Below are 25,196 nucleotides of genomic sequence, written 5' to 3' on the forward strand. Positions count from 1 at the left end.
ATACATTATAAAATGAAATCGCTTATTAAAATACATGTCAGCTTTACATATCTGGGTGGGCTTGGCAAAAGGAACCCTTTTTTGTAAATGCTTTGAGGGTGGTGGTTTTTTTGTGTTTTGTGTTTTGTTTTGTTTTGTTTTTTTTTACAATCAAGCCAATAAAGCGGTTTATACATTTTATGAACTAAAGAAAGTATAAACATTCTAACAGCACTGAAAGCACCCCCAGAAGCAGCAGAAAACTGGGAGTTTCTGACTACAATGCCAGCAGGTTCCTCTGCTGTCCTTGGGGGGCCGCCTGACCCCCATCTCTTGCTGCCAGAATGACTATGGGGCACCTCAGTGGTGTGGTGACGGGCCATGAGGGACCATAACTTAAGCAGCCGGGGGGGGGCAGCGCTGGGAGAACCCGAGCTGGGTGAGTCACGTTCCCCTCTCGGTAGGCGCCTGCATCCAGCTGTTTTAACATCTGTTCTCGCGTCTTTGGCGCCGATTTCGCACCATCCGCCACTAGATGTCAGTGATGTGCTGTTGCAAATCGCTCCCAGTGTGAAACCGAAGCGTCTTGCGGAGTCTGAGAGATGTGTGTATGGTCAGGTTCCCTGGCAACAATCCACTTCGTTAGATGTCTGAAATCATTTGCCGGCTTGGTGAGCATCTAAGCACCTGGGTGTAAAGGAAACGGGGGTGCGCACGCAAATTTTATTATAGAATTGTAGAGTTGGAAGGAACCCTGGGGGTCATCTAGTCCAACCCCCTGCAATGCAGGAAGATGAAACCTACAACTTTGGTGTTATCAGCCCCACACTGAGCTATATGGAGGCTAACAAATGACATTCTCTCGGTCACGTTTTTTTTTGAAGCGGAATGCGGGTGAGGAGTCATTCAGTCACTTATACTGTAGAAAGATGATGAATGAAAATTAATAAACAATAATTATGGAGCAAATCCTTTTCCCCAACCCTGCGCCCAGAATCGCAGTATTCATTCATTCATTCACTTATTTGGAGTGGGGGGGGGCGTGGGCGGTACGGCACTCTGCACATATGCAATGGCACACTTTCCTAAATAAGCGCTGCACAAATTGCTATCGTGAAGAAGACTGGATGGCTGCCTAAAAAGCAAAGCCAAACAAGCGCCACGTAGTGCTCGATAAGGAAACGGTCCGTTCCGCTTTCAATAGTGCAGCCATTTTGCGCGCCTTGAGTTTTGGTGGAGCGCTTGCAATGAGGGTAAGTGCAGAATGTATTTCGCTTTTTGGGTGTTTGGTGGGGGGCGGGGCGTTGTACCGTTAAGGTACAATAATTGGTTTTTAAAAGGGGGGGGGGCAGGAGAAACACGGCAGGCGGGTGTCAGGAAAAGCGTCCCGCTGCTTCTGCCGACTCGTTTTGTGCAGCAGTCGGGGAGGAGGCGGCCGTCTCGAGGCTTGGAGCCCCGTGTCTTTTAAAGCGAAGCCAAAAGGGCGCACGAAATATGGGCGAGTTTCTTGCTTCGTGCGCAGCCACCTGCGGATGGTGATATATGTACGTTGCTATTCTCAAATCCTATAGCGCTGGGTCAGGGGGGTTCAGGCGGGAGGAAAGCAGGCAAGGGAAACTTCTGCCTGGCCGCCTGCCATCGCGAATGGCTGACGCAGCCGAGAAAGAATTTGGTTCCTTTCCTTTCCTTCGGATTTCTGCCCATACCTCACATTCCCTTATTAGAAGGACACAGCTGCGAGGAGCCGCACGAAGAGGAGTCTCTCTTGGTGTATCTTGTGTATTGTATCTATTTCTATCTCAAAAGAAAGAAAGAAACATTTCTGCCACCCTCGGGACTGTTGCGCACGGTCGTCTTTTACGCCACGGGACGGCAACTCTCTGAGGTTCATGCGGCGCATTTCAGCCGAAGCGAAGCTTGAGATAATTTTATTTAGATGGGGGCAGAGGAAAGAGCTCCACTGTTCATTATGATTATTGTTTCTTGATCTGTTCAGAATTGCGGGGATCTGAATCTGCCCACCCACGTTTTAAATTGTTGGGACTGCTCAAGGACACACACACACACACACACACACACACACACCCCAATACAAACTCCATATGTGGTTTTACCGGTACTTCTTTTATTTGGAAAACGAAGAAGCCGCTTGTTGAACAAAATTATTCAAGCAGGGCACATGTTTTGCTACGAAACGCAACTATAATACCAAACCAATAAAAGCATGTGTGTAGGGAATCATTATTGCAAGCAAGGTAAAATTTAAACATTTTAAAACAAGTCAAGGTCGCAGGTTCAATCCCCATAGGGTTCCATCCTCATATATTCCTGCATTGCAGGGGGTTGGACTTGATGATCCCCAGGGTCCCTTCCAACTTTACAGTTCTATGATTCTAAGTGTAATTAAATTATGTGGCTGCAATCGGGCTTACTGGAGTTTTCGGCAGACGTGTAATAATACAATATGCAGCTGCCTAGTGCCACCAAGGGCAGTGTTTGGTGTGGACGAAAAATGCAGCAGGGAGCGGGTTTTGTTACTGAAAGAAGGGAGGGCACCTTATACATGGCGAACCAGGTCTCAAAGGACAGGGCCAGCCCTCCCATGAGATCAGGTGACCGCCTCAGGCAGCAGGACCCACAGAAGCAGCAGCAGATCCAATGTCAGTCTTTCTTCCCTGATACTGGTGGGGAGATGGGATGCCATTTTTGGGGGGTCTGCCTCAGATACCAAAAGGCTTTGGCCTGGCCCTGTCAAGGGATAGGAGAGACTCACAAATGACTACCTTAAGAGCTTCTGCAAAATGGCTCTGTTCCCATTGGCCTGATCTCGTTCAGTATTCCCTACACACGGATTGACAGTGACAGCTCACAATTTCAAAAAGGGGAGTTGCCTGAAACATTGAGAGACTGAACTTGAGATTTGCTGCTCTGCCACTGAGCGATGCAGTTCTGCCCTCCCTAGTTCTATGGAGCAGATTCTTTCCTAGCTTCCCCCACTGTTCTGCATCCCCTTGCACTGTGGCCTGATCTATACACCCCTGCAGAACAGATGGGCTGTACCGCTTTAAATTCTAAGTAGGGGTGCTCTTTTCGAAGGCTGAAAATCTTGTTGAGTCAGGGGAGAAATTGCATGCCGTTGGAGAAAGGCTTTAGAGCTCAGTCCTCTCCTTGATCTCCTGGTTTTCTACTTGCACAGAGGGTTTTGTTTTGTTGCAAATTGATAATTTAAAATGTCAGACATCTTCTGTCTGAAGTTGCGTGGCCTGTTCAGAAGTTCTTCTTGATTTCCACTTCATCCTGCCAAGCGGACAGCCCAGGACTGAATTTGAGACAGCCAAGTTGGGAGTGAAGAGGCTGGGACAATGTGGAAAAACTGGTTTACAGTTTCTCCAGTAGAGAGAAAAGAGACTTTGCCCTATCTCTAAATAAAAAATTGTTCCATTAGGAATTGTTCCACCCCCATTGTTCTGCCCAGACACTGAGACACTAGACAAAGAGAAAAATAACTACAGTGGTACCTCGGGTTACATATGCTTCAGGTTAATATTACCTTGGGTTAAGAACTTTGCTTCAGGACGAGAACAGAAATCGTGTTCTGGCGGCGCGGCGGCAGCGGGAGGCCCCATTAGCTAAAGTGGTGCTTCAGGTTAAGAACAGTTTCAGGTTAAGAATGGACCTCCGGAACCAATTAAGTACTTAACCCGAGGTACCACTGTACCAGACTTTTAGAAGACATCTGAAGGCAGCCCTGTTTAGGGAAACTTTTAAATGTTTAATAGACTATTGTATTTTAATATTCTGTTGGAAGCCGCCCAGAGTGGCTGGGGAAACCCAGCCAGATGGGCGGGGTATAAATGATAAATTATTATTATTATTATTATTATTATTATTATTATTATTATTAGTGCTGTGTAGTGGGTAGCTAACCAGTGCAAGTAGATAAATAGGTACTGCTGTGGCAGGAAGGTAAACGGTGTTTCCTTGCACTCTGGCTTCCCTCGCGGTGTCCTGTTGCATCAGAAACAGTTTATTTAGTCCTGCTGGCCACATGACCCGGAAAGGTGTCTGTGGACAAACGGCGGCTCCCTCAGCCTGAAAGCGAGATGAGCACCACAACCCCATAATCACCTTTGACTGGACTTAACCTTCCAGGAGTCCTTAACCTTTTTACCTGACTTCCTGCAGGCAATGCTTAAGCATCTGAAGTGCCTCTCCTAATTTAATTAGAACTGGGAATCAACAAACGAATGGTACATAACTCCAAATCCTCTGCTTCTGGGCGTAAGGTTTAGGGGACATAACATTTGCAAATGGATCACAGGTTTAAACCATAGTTGCAGGTATCTCATGCATTCAACGATGATTTTCACATTTGTTTACTTATCAAAATAACTTATGTATGCAAATGTAAAGGGTAAAGGGGACCCCCTGACCATTAGGTCCAGTCGTGGCCGACTCTGGGGTTGCGGCGTTCATCTCGCTTTATTGGCCGAGGGAGCCAGCGTACAGCTTCCGGGTCGTGTGGCCAGCATGACTAAGCCGCTTCTGGAGAACCAGAGCAGCGTACGGAAATGCCGTTTACCTTCCCACCTATTTATCTACTTGCACTTTGACGTGCTTTCAAACTGCTAGGTTGGCAGGAGCAGGGACTGAGCAACGGGAGTTCACCCTGTTGCGGGGATTCGAACCACCAACCTTCTGATCGGCAAGTCCTAGGCTCTATGGTTTAACCCACAGTGCCACCCGCGTCCCTTATGGAAATGTAATCAACTATAAACTATAGTTACAGAAAGTTGATACTTGTTTTATTAATTCCATGAGGGAAATTTTGATGAATATTTTTATTAGTATGGAAATAATCTTTGTTTAATGATCATGGATGGTATACAACAATATTTTTGCATTAGTGCATGGATTATCACCAGCCCAAGAGGATTTCCCACCTCTCGTCCTCTTCCTCCTCCTCGTCCTCCTCCTCTTCGGAGAATTTGGGAAATCCCCAGAACAGATTTAGGGCATTCATGGTGGGGGGAGAGGGGAGAACATTCCTTTGCACAAGGAGAAATCCTTGCGCTCGTGGAATATTTATCTTAGCGTGTGTTTTGTTTTGTATTTGTTTTGTGTCACAGTGGACGACTAAGCAAGGGTGGACATACAGTGGTGCCTCGGGATGCGAACGGGATCCGTCCCGGAGCCCCATTCGCATCCTGAATAGAAAGTAAGATGCGACAGTGCGCGGGTCGCGGTTTGCCTCTTCCGCGCATGCCTGTGACGTCATTTTGAGCGTCTGCACATGAGCGAGCAGCGAAACCCGGAAGTAACATGGTACTTCCGGGTTGCTGCGGAACGCACGAAAACGCTCAACCTGAAGCACATTCAACCCAAGGTATGACTGTAGTTTGCGTCTTATTTTGTATTTATTTTGTGAATTGCATTTGGATGGGAAATGGTGAATGGCTTATGTAGCAACAAACTGAATTAATTAATTAATTATTAGTTGTTATTATTAGAATGGGAGACTAAGGATGAAGAAGTTAAATCAGTAAAGATTAAGTGAGCACAAGATATAGGACATAATATACAATTTGAAGACTGGGAAAAAATTATGGAAAGTGAACTTAAAATTAACGGACTATATTGCTCAAAGAGAATTACATGAAAGTGATGTACAGATGGTATACCACACTGGTAAAAATGGGAAAACAATTCTATGATTCCATGACTCTGCCTCCAGCGAGTTGGCAGAGTCAATATACCTTGCTCCTGTATTTCCATAGGGAGACAGGAGTGTTTCTGCTCAACGTTAGAGTGGGTGACAATGGCTCACAAGGTGGACCACCTCATGCTGTTCCTTGACTGAGGAGGACAGCCTGTCCCTGAGTCCTGATATTGGTATTTCTACCTTGTGGGCACCTCTAGTTAAAAATGCAGATAAAAGAAGGGAAATGTATTCCCATTAGAATTTAGAATAATAGAATCATAGAGTTGGAAGGGACTCAGGGTCATCTAGCGCAACCCCCCTGCAATGCAGGAATCTCAGCTTTCTGAATGCTTAGTCAGAATCTCCTTTCTTGTAACTTGAAGCCATTGGTTCGAGTCCTACCCTCCAGAGCAGGAGAAAACAAGCATGCTCCCTCTTCCATGGGACAGCCCTTCAGATATTTGAAAATGGTTATAATACCTCCTCTCAGTCTCCTGGCTATTTTCCAGGCTAAATATACCTCGCAAGGCCTCTCCTCCTCCCAGAGGGGAGGGGTTGTGAGCGGGAGCAGCTTCCTGTATATGTATTTAAACAGCCACGGCAGGGCTCAGCTCCCAGTCTGTTCCTGCTTTCTTCGGATCTCCCACCCTCCCTCCCTCTTAGGTCAGCTTCTTTTTGCATATTGACCTTGCTATGGACTTCGGTTGGTAGCCTTGGTTGCCCAAGGGGCCTGGTAGGACATTTTTTATCCATTTGGCAAACTGGCACCAGCCTCTTGGTTTTTTCGCCTACTTCGTAGCAATTCGTCACAACTTTCTGGTATTGGCGGTTGGAATATGTGTGCTGTGTTGGAGGATTGGGTATGGGCCATCATCTACCCCTCCTCTTTTGGGTATTCAGTTAAAGGAATCCAGCGGTCATGGATCCTGTCCGATGCCCTGCTGGTGCCTAGGGCCACGGCACGACCCCCGGTGACGTCATGGGGGAGCTTCCAGTTGTATTTGCATCAACAAGCTCCTCCCATTGGTTGTTAACCCTGATATGACTCCCGGCTGTGCGGGGTGGAGTCTTGTATTGCTGTCTCATCCAATGCATAAGCCAATACTACTCACATGCTGTAACCAATAAAAGTTGTGGCCTAATTTTGCCCATTAACCTAAAATAATGTGTCTTTGTATCTTATTCTACTCCTATGCGGGTGGCGGGTCCTCAACTCACAACCCAGATTGTGTTGTATAGTCAACATTCAGCTGCCAAGATGTGTATTTCTTGGCACTGGCCCTTGCTGGTTGCATAGCTGTCAAGTGTCCCTTATTTGAAGGGACAGTCCCTTATTCCAGTGCCATGTCCCGCTGCTGTCCCTTATTGATAGATGTCCCTTAAATGATGTCCCTTAAATTTCAAAGGAAGCAGCTCCTCTCCCTCCCTCCCTCCCTCCCTCCCTGCTGGCCAGGGAGGAGGGAGGCTCCAACTGTGTTGCTTGGCTGTGTTGCTCACCCAATAAGAAGTCTAAGAACGACTGGGGGGTGGAGCTTGCATGCCTTGCGTGTGGCTAGTTAATGCAAGCTGAGGGGGGTTTTGAATGCTGGACGCCATTTTGTTGCACATGCTGCTGCAAACTCTGCAGTGCAAAGCCAGGCCGGGGAGCCATCTTAAGTTGAGGCTGCTTAGGCCTTGTGGTGCATGTGATTCAGATTCTATTCAGTTGAACCTCTGATTATAAAGTTGGTTGGACAGTGCTCTCAAAGCTACCAGCATGAGTTTGACCAGACTGCAGGAGGACAGGAAGACTGGAGTGCCTGGAACAGGTGAGGCTGCAGGTCCCTTATTTTGGCTGCTGGTCCCTTATTTTCAAGGCTGCTGGTCCCTTATTTCAAATCTGTAAGTTGACAGCTATGGCTGGTTGGTGCTAGGCCACTGACCATTAAGGGGGTGTGTGTGTGTGTGTGTGTGTGTAGATGCACATACATATTGTGTGTACCACAATGGTGCAACATTTTACTTCTTCCCCATCCAACAGCTTTGTGATAAATCTACTCCAGGATTAGTAGGTATTTGACAGAAAGAACCCAGGAAGAGTGTATATAAAAATCTGAGCTCATATTGCACCTTGCCCTGACAGGCTATGTACAGTGGTACCTTGGTTTACAAACACCTCAGGTTACAAACACTTCAGGTTACAGACTCCGCTAACCCGGAAGTAGTGCTTCTTCTTAAGAGCTTTACCTCAGGATGAGAACAGAAGTTGTGTGGTGGCGGCAGAGGGAGGCCCCATTAGCTAAAGTGGTACCTCAGGTTAAGAACGGAGCTCTGGAACGAATTAAGTACGTAATCAGAGGTACCACTATACTAGAATTTTCTAACCGTAACTCTGTCTGTAGAGATTCTGTTGATGGATCTCAACCATAACTCTTGCTACCAGCTGCCAAATCAGTGAATTCCAGGGCAACAAACAGGAACAGAACTTGCTGACTAGTAACTTGATTTTTAGTTAGCTTTATTATACACAGCAGAGTAAAGCACAGCTTTGTACAAGTTACTTTATACACAGACTAGATTCAAACTTCTTTCCAAAACTTCAGTACTCCAACAAGAAAACTGTTATGTCATCCTGCATATAAGGAAGAACTTAGCCAATCACCGCCTGTTGCTCGATGTGTTTATCTTGGCTTGTTGCCAACCCTCTAATTGTTTCCTCCAAAAGCTGCAGGAAAACTCAAAGTCTCACCAGATTCAACATTGCCCTTCTGTACAATGCCTGCTGAAATCTTTTCTGTTAAGCCCATGCAGGCAATTATGAAACATCTTTCCACAATGATTACCTGATTGAGCAAACATCTTTCCACAAAGATTACCTGATTTCTATTTTTATAAATGAGCAAACTCTTGTGAAACTATCTACATCACCCAGAGCTGATACTCATCATCTGCTGGCCTTAACTGAGAAAATATCTGGGACCAAAAGAGCATTTTTCACTCCATCTCGTGATAACAAAGGAAGGCATGAGATTATGCTGAATGCTCTTGCTATTGTACTACGGCAGCCTCGTGAGCATCCTGTTCTACAAGCACTTGTCACTTTTGGTGCAGTTAAATTGCTTGGCTAGGTTGTGCCTGTGTTCCCAATTCCCTATTCTTCTGGATCACATATCTTCTCTTTTGTACCTGCCAACTCACATTTCTGTATCACAACAGAAAACTTTTAATGTTGCTCTCAAATCCTATCCAGTTTGTACCTTGAGTAGGATTTGATAGGATTTGATAGGATCACGCTGTAAAGAAAACAAATTATCCCTTTGTAGGGATGTGTGCGCTCCAGCCTCTATAGTGTAACATACCCCAAAGACCCTAGGAAAGAGTTTTACCTGAGGAGCATCTTTCAGAACTTACTACAAAGAGTTGCATTTATTTGATGTAAGCATGCATTATTCATCTTGTCTTTTATTTTGTGGTAGCCTTCCATTGCCTTTGTTGCACTCCACACAGTGATAGTTCCACAGTCAAAATAAGTTGTCTCATTTCCTCAGTTGTGAGGTCTCTCATACATTCCTTAACAAATTTCTCTTTCAATACCTGTTTGCAGGTGTACCACCAGGGAAGTTTGGCTGGCACCTTCATTATACACCTTTAGTCACCAGGCAAAAACGTTCCTTTTTAACCAGGCCTTTGGTTGATCCAGTTTACATCCTATGCCCTTTTAAAATGTGGTGGGTTTGGGGGTTGGGTTTGGGAGGGGAGGGGCTCTTATTGGGTTGTTGTTTTTATTTGGATTATATATTTTGTGGTTTTGTATTTGGATTTTGTTCTGTGAACTGCCCGGAAACCTCCAGGTATAGGGCAGTATATAAATATAAAATATAAATAGTAGTAGTAGTAGTAGTAGTAGTAGTAGTAGTAGTAGTAAATATAAAATAATAATAATAATAATAATAATAATAATAATAATAATAATAATAAATGTGATGGTTTAAAGTGGCATGATACGGCTTTAAATGTATGGTGCATATGTGTCTGGGACTGGCTGGATACTGATGAATGGGCACCAGGAAAAGCAGGGTTGGAAATAGACTTGGAAGAAGGAAGGGATCAGTCTTCTGAGAGAACCTGTTGCAGCTGGGAGATGAGTCAGATGCAGCAGAGGCTGTAGGATGGCAGAGTGGAGAATAAGTGCAGCGGGAGGGCGAGACAGGGAAGGCTGGTAGAGAGTCACAGACGTCCACACCTCCTGCAGGTTACATGCAGGCAGAATGTGTCTGCTTGAACAGATACGTAAACTGAAGTCGGGGTGGGGCCTTTCTTCTGCAGCGACTGAGTCGTGGACGGCTACAATTTCCCTAACCTGTGTGTGACGTTTGGCAATAAAGAATGAATTGCTTCCTCTGGAATTTTGTTTGCCCTTCCAGTGCCTTGACCAAATGTGACCCTAGGCTACATGGTTAGTGAAAAGGGAGGTTAACCTTGAGTCCTGCTTCAGGCAACTCAGCACAGCACAGCAAGGCAAGTAAAAGGTAAAGGTAAAAGACCCCTGGACAGTTAAGTCCAGTCAAAGGCAACTATGGAGTTCATCTCGCTTTCAGGCCGAAGGAGCCAGTGTTTGTCCATAGACAAACATGTAGCCAGCATGGCTAAACCGCTTCTGGCACAACGGGACACCGTGACAAGTTCCAGAGCGCATGGAAATGCTGTTTACCTTCCCGCCACAGCGGTACCTGTTTATCTACTTGCACTGGCGTGCTTTTGAACTGCTAGGTTGGCAGGAGCAGGGACCGAGCAACGGGAGCTCACCCTGTCGCGGGCATTCGAACTGCCAACCTTCTGATTGGCAAGCCCAAGAGCTTTAGAACACAGCACCACCCAAAAAGGACCAGAGAGGGGCAAAGTGTCTGCAGGTTCCTCCAGGGGGGCCTATACACTGGCATAGTTCCAGTAATCCATAATGTGGCTTACTGTGCCATACAAACCAGGCTTCTCACTTGTTCAATGCAAGGGCAGTCTAAATGAGCCCAATTTCATGTCAGTCCAGCCTGAGAGCCATTGTTATCTCACCATACCTTATTATCTCTTCTTTCCAGGTTAATAAACACCATGGGTCCCCTGAGAGAACCTTTATTTTACTGGATCTGTTGTCATCACACATAACCTTATACAGAACAGGTTGGAAGAAGTTTCTCCAGTTGCCCACCTGAGATACTGAAGACTGGAATTTTCATAGGCTGTTCACGCCTGAACCTTGGCAGATGTGTCTAGAGTAAAAGGCTCGGCCTCACTTGGCATGAAGTATCTGGCGGAAAGTATCCTTCCCTATTGGCACCATGAATTTATGGAATTATCTTTGCTGATGGGTCTGCTGTATGGCATCTCTGCAGAAGTAACGCCTTTTTGCTTGGGCTGTGGCCTTTGACCACCTTGGCCTATGCAGGTGAATATACTGATTGTTTTGATTTCACTGTTTGCCTTTTTAGACATGTGTGTAAAGTGTATAGGAACAATTGTAACTGATGTTCTGTTTATTCCTCAACTTGAACATAATTTAATGTCCATTTCAAAACTTCTTTGAATTTTGAAGTTAGATTTGTTGAAGAGAAATGTGAAATGGAAAGGTTTGCATAACAGGAAAGCTAGAAAATTCATTGTATCTTATAAGGGGAAATTGTTTGGAATCTTACAACAAAGAAAATTTAAAAGTAGAGATGACAATGTAAAAGGGGGGGGGGAGCCTCCACATGATGAATGCACACATTTGTTCCATAGGTAGGACATGCCAATTTTCAGACATTAAGTAAAAGGCCAGGATTGTGCTCAGATATGAAGTTAAAGCCATGTAAATCCTTTATGGAGTGTAATACTTGCAGGGAGAGTAAATCAACAACAACTCCGATATAGTGGCCCCCAAACTTAAATTGATTATGGATGATATATTAGACAAAGGAGAAATTCCAGAATCCTGGCAAGAAGCTTTGTTACCTCTCCTTCCAAAACAAGGGGCAGACCCGAAGTTGATTAAAAATTATAGACCGATTTCTCTGTTGAATATAGACTATATTTTTTTTACTGGGGTCTTAGCAAATAGGATGAAAATCATTTTTAAAAGAATTATTAAGGAAAGACCAGACTGGTTTCCTACCGGAAAGACAAATAAAAGATAACACTAGGATAATTATTGACTTACTGGAATATGCCGAAATGAACCTGAGTAAAAAAATAATAGTGTTATTAATAGTAGCTGAAAAGGCATTTGATTGTATCTCATGGAGTTTCCTGACAGAGACATTTGAAAGTTTGAGAATAGGAAATAGAATAATGAATGGAATTAAAGCTATCTACAAAAAACAAAAGGCGAAGCTAATGATAAATAATGAAATTACAGAGGGATTTGATATTGAGAGAGGAGTTAGACAGGGATGCCCCCTGTCGCCACTGTTATTCATTATGGCACTGGAAACCCTTCTTGGAGCATTAAGAAAAGACAAGGAAATTAGAGGGATAAAGGTAGGAAACCAGTGCTATAAAGTTAAAGGATTCGCAGATGATGTGATTATAACAACGGAAGCACCATTAGAAAGTATTCAAAGAACTCTAGAAAAAAATGAAGGAATTCGGCAAGATTTTGGGCTTTAAGTAGAATGCAGAAAAGTTGAAACTATTGGCAAAGAATATGGAAGAGAAAGACAGAGAAGAGTTAGAGAAAACAACAGGGCTAAAAATAGAAGGCCAAGTGAAATATTTAGGTCTTTGGATAACAAATAAAAATACGAACTTATTCAAAGACAACTATATCAAAAAATGGAAAGAAATCAAAGAAAACTTAAAATGTATATAGGGAGTGAAGTGTAAGCAATGGAAGTCAATCAATGAAATTTTATTAATATTTACATATTGAGATATTTGTAGAATAAATTTGGAAGAAATTCTTCCAACTTTTCTTCTTCTTTTTTCTTTTCTTCTTTTTTCCTCTTTTGTTCTTTTTTTATATATGTGTGCTTACCTGAAATATGTATGTATGTATGTATGTATGTATGTGAAATATTTTATACAGCTCCTATTTGCACAAAATGTGAAAAAAATTCTAAGTGACTTCTGGAGCTTCTGCATAGAGATTTAGCAGGTCCATTCCAGAAAACACTGGGATGAGCTAAATTTGATCTCATAATCATCAAATGATTTTTCATGTTTTGGGTTCATTATAGTTGTTAAATCATAAAGGAGCAAATAAAATTTTCACATGGTATAAATGTTGTGTAAATGTTTTGAAAGGATAAATGGAACAAAAAAAATGTTTAAAATATTTGAATGGAAAAGATTCTTATGACCCCCCATCTTATGACTTTGGGTACCCACTGTCTTCTTGTCAATGTTGTATTGTTCTGCTGGGGTGGGGGCTACTGTGAAAAGTGGCGTTGGCCTGGGTTTTTTGCGGATTTTCAGTGGAAATGTTTTGAAGCTCAGAATTCAACACTTCTCATGGCACCATATTTGGCTTTTAGATCAGGCAAAGTGGTCAGGGATGATGGGAATTGTAGTCCCAAACATCTGGAGGGCTGGAGTTTGCCTTTGCCTGTTTTAGATAGTACTTTAGAGCATGGGGAGCAGAAGGTAGATTAAGATGTGCTTTGAAGTTCATCATTGGTAAAGATTTCTAACTCCTAATTGTTTAGCAGTGGCAATGGCAATGACAAGAAGACCTCCTCCAACACAATTATACTCCTAAAATGATGAATATTTGGGGGTGCAGGGAGGTTTCAGGAGTAACAACAACAACAAACCACATCAGTAAAATCAAGAAAAATTAACAACCCTACTTTAAAACATACAAAAGCTAAAATATTAAAACAGATTAAAATTACTTCAACTTCCTAAGCATCTAAGAATGCTTTTAGCAGGTGCCTCAAAAGTGTATAGCAAAGGCATGTGCTTTCTTGCAATAGGCGGGGAGTTCCAAAGTGCAGCTGCTGCCACACTAAACCAGTGTTTCCCAACCGGTGTTCCGCGGCACACTAGTGTGCCGCGAGACGTTGCCTGGTGTGCCGTGGGAGGGAGGCGGGCGAGTCGGGCAGCGAGAGGCGGGGCGGCGGCGGCGAGCACACGCGGGGGGGCGAGCGAGCTCCCTCCCACATCCCATCGCTGCTCGCTTCGGCCGGCCTACTGGGCTGTCGCAGGCGGAAGGCCTGCGCCTGCGCGAGGTTTTCGCGCCTTCGGGATTCCCTTCACGCCTTCCTCCTCCCGGGTCCTTGAGAGCGCGGGAAGCGGCAGCGCGAGACCAGCGTTGAGACAAAAACGCAAAGTTCCATTCAGGGCTCCCCTTTTGCCTCGTCGTCTCACAGTTTGGAAGATAGCAGCTCTCCAAATTAATAGTCCTCTTTGAATAGGCGGGGCCTGAGCGTTCCACCAATTTAGGCCTCCTGCCGGGATGTGATATGGCTCCACCCTCCTCAAGGTGGTTCTCCTTAAAGTGTTTCTGACAAATGAGAGGTCAGATTACGCAATCTGCTTGCAAGTGATGAGTGGTGTGCAAGGCTGGCATACCTGGCAGATATATTTCATCATCTGAATGAACTGAACACATGAATGCAAGGCCGAAATGAAAACCTGCTTACAAGTACAGATAAAATAAATGGATTCCGTTCAAAGGTGCAACTCTGGCATCAACACGTGGAAAGTGGCAATCTTGAAATGTTCACACTCACCAAGCAATGGCAAGGTGTTCACACTGCTGCACTGTGTGAGATAATAGGTAAACATTTAAAAACTCTCGAGGGGAAGTTGTCATTTTATTTCTCTTCAGTCTCCACTGAATGCCTTGACTGGGTTAGGGACCCTTATAGCTCAGCATCAGTTGGTGGAAAGGACATGACTTTACAGGAGCAGGAGGAACTAACTGAACTGAGACAAAATCGTGGTTTCAAGCTAAGATTTGCTGATCTACCTTTGGACAGTTTTTGGTTGGAAACTGCCAAGGAGTTCCCCCTTCTGGCAAACAAAGCTATTTTGACATTGCTCCCATTTTCCACTACATATCTCTGTGAGTTGAGCTTTTCAAGCATGATTGCTATAAAAACTAAATACAGAGAGAGACTGAGAGCTGTTGACGAAGAGCTACGTGTGTGTCTTTCTTCGATTCCAGCCAGAATATCAGCTTTGTGTTCAGCCAAACAGGCCCAGGTTGCGCACTGAATAAAGTATTTTATAATTTTTCATATTTCTGTTTACTTACTATTTCATAATAAAGTAATTATAAAATACTTTCTTTGTGTTTATTTGATTCCTATTAAAGAGAGTTACTTTATATATAGTGTTGTAAATAAAAATATGCCCTTTTCCCTTATGGGGTATCCAAGAGCCCATATAGAGTCCTTACATAGGTTCCCTATTGGTAGGAGAAAATAACAGAGGCCAACCAGAGAATATTGAGAAGCAAAGCAGCTAGTAAGCTTGATCTTTATTGATCTGTTGCAACAGGGTATTCCCCTCACACGCAGGAGAGGAGGAGGACCCAGAACAATGGCGTGCAAGGCCTTATAAAGACTTTTGAAATTCCCATCCTCTAGATCAAGACCACCCCCAGAAACATTATGCATTCATCACAGAAGGGGTGTAACCTAAGACCACCCCTCAGATACATCCCACCTACATCACAGAAATTTAAATGTTGTTTTTCTCTTGTCCTTGTTTATGTGCTGGTCCCAGGGGGGATGAGGTACTATTACCGTAGGCCAAGATCAACAGGGAGCCGGACGGGGTAGCAGGAACGATGGTAGGGCAAAAGCAGGAAGCCAGGCGAGGAACCGGAACACTGGTGAGGCAGAAGCAGGAGTCCAGGCGGGGAACAGGAACACTGGTAAGGCAGAAGCAGGAGTCCGGGCGGGGAACAGGAACACTGGTAAGGCAGAAGCAGGAGTCCGGGCGGGGAACAGGAACACTGGTAGGCAGAACAAGGACTGGGTAAAGCAGATACTTCACAACGACGTTGCTCCCGCAACCTGGGACCGGGCTGCCTGACCTTTATCTTCTTCTAAGGCCGGGGGCGGTCCCGGCCCCCAGAAGCCCCGCCTCTCTTGGCCTTAAGGCGAGCACTCCTCCTGGGAGACACCAGTTCCCTTCGCCTCTCTGCCCTAAGCCTCTGCAGATCAGGAGAGGCCGAAGGGTTACTGGGCCCCGGAGGAGGCTCACCTGTAGCCACTGAGTCTTCCAGCACCTCTGGGGCCTGAATGATTTCACCTGGTGCCTGCTCTTGAGTTTCCTCAGCAACTAGGCCTTGCCCCAGTTCAGCCGGCCCTGGAGGCGGGGACTCCTGCGCCGGCTGGGATTCCTCCGGATCACTCTCAGACTCGGAATCCCAGGCCATCACACCATCCCCCCTCCCAGGCCCCCCCCTCACTTGAGGGCCCGGACCCGGCTTGCTGGGATACGCTGCATGAAACTCCCGGATGCAGGCAGGTGCGTGGACGTTGACCGCTGGTTCCCAGGAACGGTCCTCTGGCCCATACCCCTTCCAGTCAATGAGATACTGCAGCCTTCCCCTGCGGTATCGGGAGTCCAGAATGCGTTCCACCTCGTACTCAGGCTCTCCCTGCACCAAGACTGGCTGCGGTCGGGGACGGTCCGGGTGGAACTCGTCGGGTGGGGCCACCGGACTCAGAAGGGACCTGTGGAATACCGGGTGTACCTTCAGGTTTGCTGGCAACCGGAGACGGAATGCCACAGGCGAGACCTGGTCCACGATAGGGAACGGGCCGGTGAACCGGGCGTCCAGCTTCCGCGAAGGTCGAGAAGGGTGGAGGTGGCGAGTGGAAAGCCATACCAAGTCACCGACGTGAAGTTCTGGCCCCACCTGGCGGTGGCGGTCGGCCTGGACCTTGTACGCCTCCTTGGCCTGGTGCAGCTGCTCCATCAACAGCTGTTGCTGGGACTGGAGCTCCTGAAGCCACTCTGTCACCGCAGGGACCGTAGATGCCGGCAGCACATCCGGAAACAACCGTGGATGAAGGCCATAACTGGCTTGGAACGGGGTCTGCTGGGTGGACGCATTCACCGCGTTGTTATAAGCGAACTCCGCCAATGCTAGGTGGTCGACCCAGTCGTCCTGCTGGTAGCTGCAGTAACACCGGAGGTACTGTTCCAGTACCGCGTTCGCCCGTTCCGTCTGGCCATCAGTCTGTGGGTGGTAAGCAGATGTGAGACAGACCTCTGTTCCGAGGGCCTGGTGCAAAGCACGCCAAAACCGGGACGTGAACTGAACGCCGCGGTCGGATACTACACGCTCAGGTAGGCCATGCAGGCGGAAGACATGCTGAAGGTACAGCTGCGCGGTTTCCTTAGCTGAGGGTATGGATGGGCAGGGGGCACAGTGCACCATCTTCGTGAAGTGGTCGGAGAAAACTAGAAGGCAGGTGCAGCCACGAGACGGGGGTAACTCCACTACAAAGTCTAGAGAAACTGTGTGCCAAGGACGTGGTGGAACCGGCAATGGCTGAAGGAGGCCGGGGGGTCGCCCGGTAGGCCCCTTGGCCCGCCTGCAGACGTCACAACCAGCGACGTAGCGAGCCACGTCAGCCTTTAAACGGGGCCACCAAAACTCACGGCTTACCAGATGGGTGGTCCGATACCGCCCAAAGTGCCCCGCCGCTGGAGCGTCATGGGTCATCCGGAGAACCTCAGCTCGCAGCGGCCCTGGTGGGATGTACAGGCGCCCGTAGTGCAGCAGAAGACCCTGATGCGAGACCAGCCCTGGATACTGAGGGCATGATCCTTCGGCCAGTTCCCGGAGTCGTTCCTGGGCCCAAGCGTCGACCCGCTGCTGTTCCCGCACCCGAGCCTGCAGTGGCTCGACCTCCTGGGTGGCCAGGAACGCAGCTGGTGGTAGGATCGTGGTGGGTGCTGCTTGCTGAACCGTGTCTGCGTTGTCTTCAGGTTTCCGGGACAGGGCATCCGCCTTCTGGTTTTGGGAGCTAGGGATGTAGCGGATCCGGAACTGGAACCGGGAAAAGAACAACGCCCACCGGATCTGCCTTTGGTTCAGCTTGCGGGTGGTCTGGAGGTATTCCAGGTTCCGGTGGTCGGTTCTCACCTCCACCGGGTGTCTTGCTCCTTCAAGATGGTGGCGCCAAACCTCAAAGGCCACCTTGATGGCCAGCAGTTCCCGCTCCCACACGGTATAGTTACGCTCCGCTGGAAGGAGCTGGCGGGAATAGAAGGCGCAGGGTAAGAGTGGCGCTTCCGGTCCGTGCTGCTGAGACAAGACGGCACCGAGAGCCGTACTGGAGGCGTCAGTCTCTACCACAAAGGGTCGAGAAGGATCCGGATGTTGCAAGATTGGCGCTCTCTGGAAACAGGCCTTCAACCCTTGAAATGCCTCCTCCGCCTCCTTGTCCCAGGAAAACGGCGTCTTGGGGCGCAGAAGCCGGGTCAACGGGGTGGTGCGGTGAGCATAATCCGCAATGAAGGTCCGGTAATAGTTGGCGAACCCCAGGAAACGCTGTAGGTCCTTGCGGTTCCGAGGTGCCGCCCATTCTCGAACCGCTGCCACCTTCCCAGGATCCATTTGCACCCCACCTGGTGAGAGTCGATGACCCAGGAAGTCCACTGACTGCTGATGGAACTCGCACTTGCTGAGCTTTGCATACAGACGATGCTCGCGCAAGCGCTGCAGCACGGTCCGGACATGGCCCTCGTGGCACGCCGGGTCATGGGAGTAAACCAGAATGTCATCCAAGTACACCACCACGTACTTGTCTAGCAAGTCCTGGAACACGTGGTTGATGTACCGTTGGAACACAGCAGGCGCGTTGCACAAACCAAAGGGCATAACCAGGTATTCAAACTGTCCGTACCGGGTCCCGAATGCTGTCTTCCACTCATCCCCGGCGCGGATCCGAATCAAATTGTAGGCTCCCCGGAGGTCTAGCTTGGTGAACACCTGCGCCCCTTGCACCCGCTCCAGTAACTCCGAAATAAGGGGCAAGGGGTACCGGTCCGGGATGGTAATTTTGTTCAGGGCCCGGTAATCATGGCAAAGGCGGAGCTCCCCACATTTCTTTTTAACAAAGAGCACTGGTGCAGCAGTGGGCGAGGTAGAGGGTCTAATGAACCCACGCTCCAGGTTCTTGCGCAAGAAGTCCTGCAAAGCCTCGCGCTCTGGCTCTGTTAACGAGTATAAGCGACTCACCGGTAGAGGCGCTCCGGGCTGGAGGTCTATACCGCAGTCAAAGGACCGATGCGGCGGCAGCTGGTCTGCCCCCCGTTCCTCGAACACGTCGTGATAGTCCTGGTACTCAGCAGGGAGCGTCGCCGCCGCCTCCTCAGTGGGCGCAGCTGCTAGCATCTCGGTCTCCGCAGGGGAATTGGGGTCTGGGAAGTGTACAGTCCGTTTGACCCAGTCAATCTGCACATTGTGAGCCTCTAGCCAGTCCATCCCAAGCACCAGGGGGAACCGGGGCATGGAAGCAATATCCAGAGTTCGTATCTCACGGTGCTGCTGGAGGCACAGGACCAGGGGCTGGGTCTCTTGAGTGACGGCGCCCGAACGCAGTGGCCGTCCGTCGATTGCCTCCACCTGTACCGGTTCTGGCTTGTTCCGAAGTGGCACCCGATGCTGGGCAGCAAAAGCAGCGTCCATATAAGAGCGGGTTGCCCCTGAATCCACCAGAGCATGGGTAAGAATCCATGGCCCTCCTGGAGGGTATAGATGTACCGGAACCATAAGGTGTTGTAATTCAATTGGTGCGGCCCCATTCTGTGCTGTTTGGGACCCCCGGTAGCTAGGGCCATCAGCTACTGGGGTTGGCGGTTTCCCTGCGGCTGGCGTTTCTCTGGACAAGACCGAGCGAAGTGTCCACTTCCGCCACAGTAAAGACAGAGATTTCCCTCCCGACGCCGCGCCTTCTCTGCAGGGGAAAGGCGTGGCCGCACTGCCCCGAGCTGCATAGGCTCCTCCGTTAAATCAGTTGTGACCGTGGGGCTGCTGGAAAAAGCTGGTGCCGTGAACTGGAAGTGTCGGCGACCCCGGGCCTGACGACGATCCTCCAACCGATCGTCTATTTGTAGACACCGTTGAATGAGAGTGTCTAGCGTGGTGGGGCGTTCCATTGTGGCCAACTGGTCCAGTACCTCGTCTGAAAGCCCCTCGAGATACTGGTCCCGCAGTGCCGAATCATTCCAGGTCAAGTCCTGTGCCAGCAGCCGAAACTCCGTGGTATATGCGGCCACCGTGGACTTGCCCTGTTTCAAACGCCGAATCGCCCGGTTGGCTTGACTCCCTTTCTGGGGATTGCCGAACGCGGCCTCCAAATGATTGCAAAACCCCGTATAGTCTGCCAGTAAGGGGGAGTCTTGCCTGAGCAGCGGCAACGCCCACTTGGCCGCCTGGTCCTTTAACAAACTAATCAAAAAGTGCACCTTGGTGCGGTCGTCAGGAAAGTTCCGGGCTCGCCCCTGAATATACAGCTTGGCCTGGGCCAGGAACATGGGAAAGCTGGCCGGGGCTCCATCAAATTTCTCAGGCAAAGCCACTGGGTACTTGCCAGGAGCCGGGGCGTCGGCCCCAGGAGCCGGTAGGGCCTCCAAGCGTTGCTGAAGTGCCACAACCGCGTCACTGAGCTGCTGCACGGTGTGAGTCAAGGTCTGGTTCCTCTGGGCCAAATCCACCAGTGCAGCCGCCTGGTCAGCCATGGCCTCTGGCTCTTCCCGAACGCACCCCTACGAAGGGGGAGTGCGGGTAGGGCGGGAGCAAACTGTGCTGGTCCCAGGGGGGATGAGGTACTATTACCGTAGGCCAAGATCAACAGGGAGCCGGACGGGGTAGCAGGAACGATGGTAGGGCAAAAGCAGGAAGCCAGGCGAGGAACCGGAACACTGGTAGGGTAGAAGCAGGAGTCCAGGCGGGGAACAGGAACACTGGTGAGGCAGAAGCAGGAGTCCGGGCGGGGAACAGGAACACTGGTAAGGCAGAAGCAGGAGTCCGGGCGGGGAACAGGAACACTGGTAAGGCAGAAGCAGGAGTCCGGGCGGGGAACAGGAACACTGGTAGGCAGAACAAGGACTGGGTAAAGCAGATACTTCACAACGACGTTGCTCCCGCAACCTGGGACCGGGCTGCCTGACCTTTATCTTCTTCTAAGGCCGGGGGCGGTCCCGGCCCCCAGAAGCCCCGCCTCTCTTGGCCTTAAGGCGAGCACTCCTCCTGGGAGACACCAGTTCCCTTCGCCTCTCTGCCCTAAGCCTCTGCAGATCAGGAGAGGCCGAAGGGTTACTGGGCCCCGGGGGAGGCTCACCTGTAGCCACTGAGTCTTCCAGCACCTCTGGGGCCTGAATGATTTCACCTGGTGCCTGCTCTTGAGTTTCCTCAGCAACTAGGCCTTGCCCCAGTTCAGCTGGCCCTGGAGGCGGGGACTCCTGCGCCGGCTGGGATTCCTCCGGATCACTCTCAGACTCGGAATCCCAGGCCATCACAGTTTATCTCCTGTCTGGCAGGTTACTTGATTGGATTTCCTGGGGAGCCTGGCCATTCTTTTGTAGTGGTAAAATACTTGTTTCCTGGGCCAGGTCACAGGCTCACACCTTTATTCAAGCACAGATTAAGACAGGATTTGTGAAGGAAGAGACAATGGGGAGGCTTTTCCATTTTGACCATGCAGAGAAACATTTGCTCAGTTTAGGAATCAAAATGGTTCCAGGTTGGCTTTCCTGTGCTGATCTATGTACGTGTGGTTATGAACATTGCCATATATCTAAGACCATAACATTCCTATCACAATAGTCAATATAGGCACAGAGTTAATTTTTTAAACATTTTCTAATGGTGGTGTGCCTCGAGATTTTTTTCATGAAACAAGTGTGCCTTTGCCCAAAAAAGGTTGGGAAACACTGCACTAAACAATGCAGTACAGATATTATGTGGAACCTGTAGTAGTGCTTGAAACTACTGAAGGGGAGGTTTTATTTATTGTGATTTCACCAAGCTCTGTATTATCTGAAGAGGAAAACAGTTATGTAAAAAGCAGGACTGCACAGCAGCAATCTACTCGCCTGCGAGTCTCGTCATGACCAGTGGGACTTATTCCCGAGCCGACGGTGCATAAGACGGGCTGCAATCCTATGCACCCCTTGCATCCAACTTGTACCTAAAAACCTGCACAAACCTGCACCAGAGAATTGTAGAGTTGGAAGGGACCTCTGAGGGTCATCCAACCAACCCCCAGGGGCAATGCAGGAATCTCAACTAGACCACCCCTGACCGATGGCCATCCAGCCTCTGTTTATGACCTCCAAGGAAGTAGAGGCCACCTTCTCCCAAGAGAGTTCTTCCCACTTCCTGATGTTTTGGGAGTTGCGGGCAGGTGGTGCGCTGCCATTGCCCCACGTTCCTGGGCTGCTTCCTGGGTGGGGGAGCCTCCCAAGCCTCCCCCGAGGGGGAAAGCCGCCTGCAAAGCAGTGCAACCCCCACCCCCAGAGAGCAGCCCGGGAGTGTGGGGCAACAGCACACAGTCTGCCCCTGACTCCCAAGCCTTCCTGAAGCCCTGCTTCCTCCTGACAGGTCTCTCCAGTCTCTGGCTATAATGCTTCTGGCTGCTAAAAGTAGGTGGGTTGTGAGTTCTTTGTGGTGTAAGTGGGCATTATTGTTTTGGAAGATGTTTAGTAAGGCCAATTCTGGGGTGATTTCTAATACAGTGGTACCTCGGGTTACATACACTTCAGGTCACAGACTTCGCTAACCCAGAAATAGTACCTTGGGTTAAGAAGTTTGCTTCAGGATGAGAACAGAAATTGTGCTCCTGCGTCGTGGCAGCAGCAGGAGGTCCCATTAGCTAAAGTGGTGCTTCAGGTTAAGAACAGTTTCGGGTTAAGGACGGACCTCTGGAACGAATTAAGTACTTAACCCGAGGTGCCACTGTACTACTGTGAGATGATCACAGAATCACAGATTTGGAAGAGACCTCAGAGGGTCATCCAGTCCAGCCCCGCAATGGAGGTACCTCAACTCAAGCAGCCTCAAGTTAAGGCAGCCACTTAAATCTCCCCCTTCATTAACCCCTATTGAAAGCCCCTTGAAAGCTCCCTTCTCACCAATCTCTCCCTTTTTATCGAAGGGAAGGGGGCAAGCAAGCAAAGAGCTAGCCTCCTTTAAACCCCCCCCCCCCCATTTTTAATATGGAGGGAAGAGGGAAGCTATTTCACACACACACCCTTTGTTTTCTGCCAGTGGGGGGGGGGTGCGAGGGAAGAAAAACGAAGCAGCAGCGAATAATGATGTTTAGGGGCGTGGAAACAGATGTGTGAAAAAGCAAAGGGGAGAGGGGAGAATTGGGAAGAGTTCAAGGGTGAGGAGGGGGGGTAGAGATTGCCAACACAGAGAGAAGGGAGGAAGGAAAGGCAGCAAGCTGCTTTCTGCCTTCCAGGAGGCTCACAAACACAGAGAACGGAGCAAACGGGGCTTTGAAGGCATGCCAATTCCCACCCCCTCTTCTAAGCAAGCGCTTAGAGAGGCAAAGGAAGTCTCATGACTCATGATCCGTCTACGGAGCCAGAACAGCACGCTCCCCCTGCTCCCGCTCGTGCCCAGTGCGCAGCTGGGCTGTCAACGTGGCCTCCCTGAGGAGAGGAGGAGGTGGAGTGTCCTGCAGGTTGAGGCTCCTGCTCACCTCTCCCCACCCCCCATGATGGCACCCGGGGCAGCCCCCCCTTTCATACGCCTCTGAGTGCACTTCTCTCTCCCCCCCCCCCAACCTGCCCCAGGTATTTTGTTGGCTGGGGCCCACTCCCAGGCACTCCTGACCCTCTACCCTTCAGAACAGAATATGTCTTGGTATAAGGCAGCTTCCTCAACCCTGGAAAGATACTGCATTTTGCAGAGGAGGGCTGGACATGGTCCTCAGGTGAGGCAGCCAACTATAAAGGTAAAGGGACCCCTGACCATTAGGTCCAGTCGTGACCGACACTGGGGTTGCAGTGCTCATCTCGCTTTACTGGCCGAGGGAGCCGACGTACAGCATCCGTGTCATGTGGCCAGCATGACTAAGCTGCTTCTGGCAAACCAGAGCAGCGCACGGAAACGCTGTTTACCTTCCCGCCAGAGCAGTACCTATTGATCTACTTGCACTTTGATGTGCTTTTGAACTGCTAGGTTGGCAGGAGCAGGGACCGAGCAACAGGAGCTCACCCTGTCGTGGGGATTTGAACCGCCAACCTTCTGATCGGCAAGTCCTAGGCTCTGCGCCACCCGCAGCCAGCTATAAGCTCAGCCAAATAGAATATGTTTAAGTTGAAGAATAACAATGGGCAAGCATGGTGGTAGGTCACTGTCAGGTTTGGATACTGGATACTTGACATGCCTAATATAGCTGACTCCTTGAAAAGCCATGAGGTTAGTAGGCAAGGGGAGATGGTGGAGCACAGTTGCTCTTTCCTTCCCTCCTAGCGGGGAACAAAGATTTCGCCTCCAGCCGCTGCTTTCTTTGGGAGAGACGTTATGCAAGAGAGTTGTGAATCTCCAATCCAATGCTGGCGTCTCTCCAAATGGCTGGAGGCAGAATCTTTGCTTCCCCGCCCAGGAGGAAAGAAAAGGGCAACTGTGCTCCACCACCTCTTGGAGTTGTGAATCTCCACACCTCAGGAGGTGTGAGCCGGGATGAAAAGTAACTCATCCAGCGCTGGCATGTTCCTTAAACACTCTTGGAGCACAGTAATAAGAAGAAGAAGAAGAAGAAGAAGAAGAAGAAGAAGAAGAAGAAGAAGGAGAAGAAGAAGAAGAAGAGGTTGTTATTTATAGATTGAATCTGTGAGTCTTACTCAGAGTAGCCCCGTAAGCAGCATGAATAGCTTAGCTCTGTTCATTTCAATGGACTTACTTTGAGTAAAAGTTACTTGGATACAAATTAATGATGTTGACAATGATGCACACAGGACAAAATCCTCTCTTGGCTTGGTGAATACCCGTCTCACGTCCAGACCCCTCAAGCCTAAAGTCTGTTGACCCCTGACCTAAAGTGCACAAATAACTTTACAACATGCTTGTAGAGACCTGCACAACCCTACAAGTAGATTTGTGTTTAAATGACATGCTTTATCGTAGCTCTGGATAAGTGTAGCCTTCCAGATGTTGTTGGACTGCAACTCCCATAATCCTGGGCCAGTAGGGCCAATAGTCAAGGATAATGGCAGTTGTAAGTAGTCTACAATGTCTCAAAGACATAAATAAGCAAGCCCAACCCCCAGGTACACCCCTGGCTGGACTAAATAGGGATTTGGTCTGATCCAGCAGGCTCTTCTCATGCCTTACCCACTTAGCTGGGTCCGGGACTTAATTCCAAGTAGATATGTATAGGAATTCACTGTATGCCCTTGGGTGCCAGGAAGTTTTCAAAATGCTCCTAGGGCAGCAGAGATAAAAGCGGGGAAAGGGCAAATGCTCAGTTTTTGGAAATATAAATTCTGGTACTATTGGACTCCGGCACTATTTGGAAAGTATGGACTCTTGGGCATGCAGTCCGCCCTAAGGGTAGGTTCTGTTATAAGAATTTTAAGG

General features: G+C 48.7%; 1 protein-coding gene across 1 annotated transcript in view; it reads left to right on the forward strand.

Annotated features, from left to right (window-relative positions):
* Positions 1 to 1,112: 1,112 nt before the first annotated feature.
* The window catches only part of LOC309337200 (C-type lectin domain family 2 member B-like), a gene marked incomplete at its 5' end in the record, with an annotated part of 88,968 nt that continues 64,884 nt past the window's right edge, over positions 1,113 to 25,196 (forward strand). Inside the window, 2 exons of the mRNA XM_081853938.1 lie at positions 1,113 to 1,232; positions 10,753 to 11,099. The remainder of the gene's footprint in view (positions 1,233 to 10,752; positions 11,100 to 25,196) is intronic.

The sequence above is a fragment of the Podarcis erhardii genome, assembly GCF_964252035.2.
Source record: "Podarcis erhardii genome assembly, chromosome: 2".
Taxonomy (NCBI): Eukaryota; Metazoa; Chordata; class Lepidosauria; order Squamata; family Lacertidae; genus Podarcis; species Podarcis erhardii.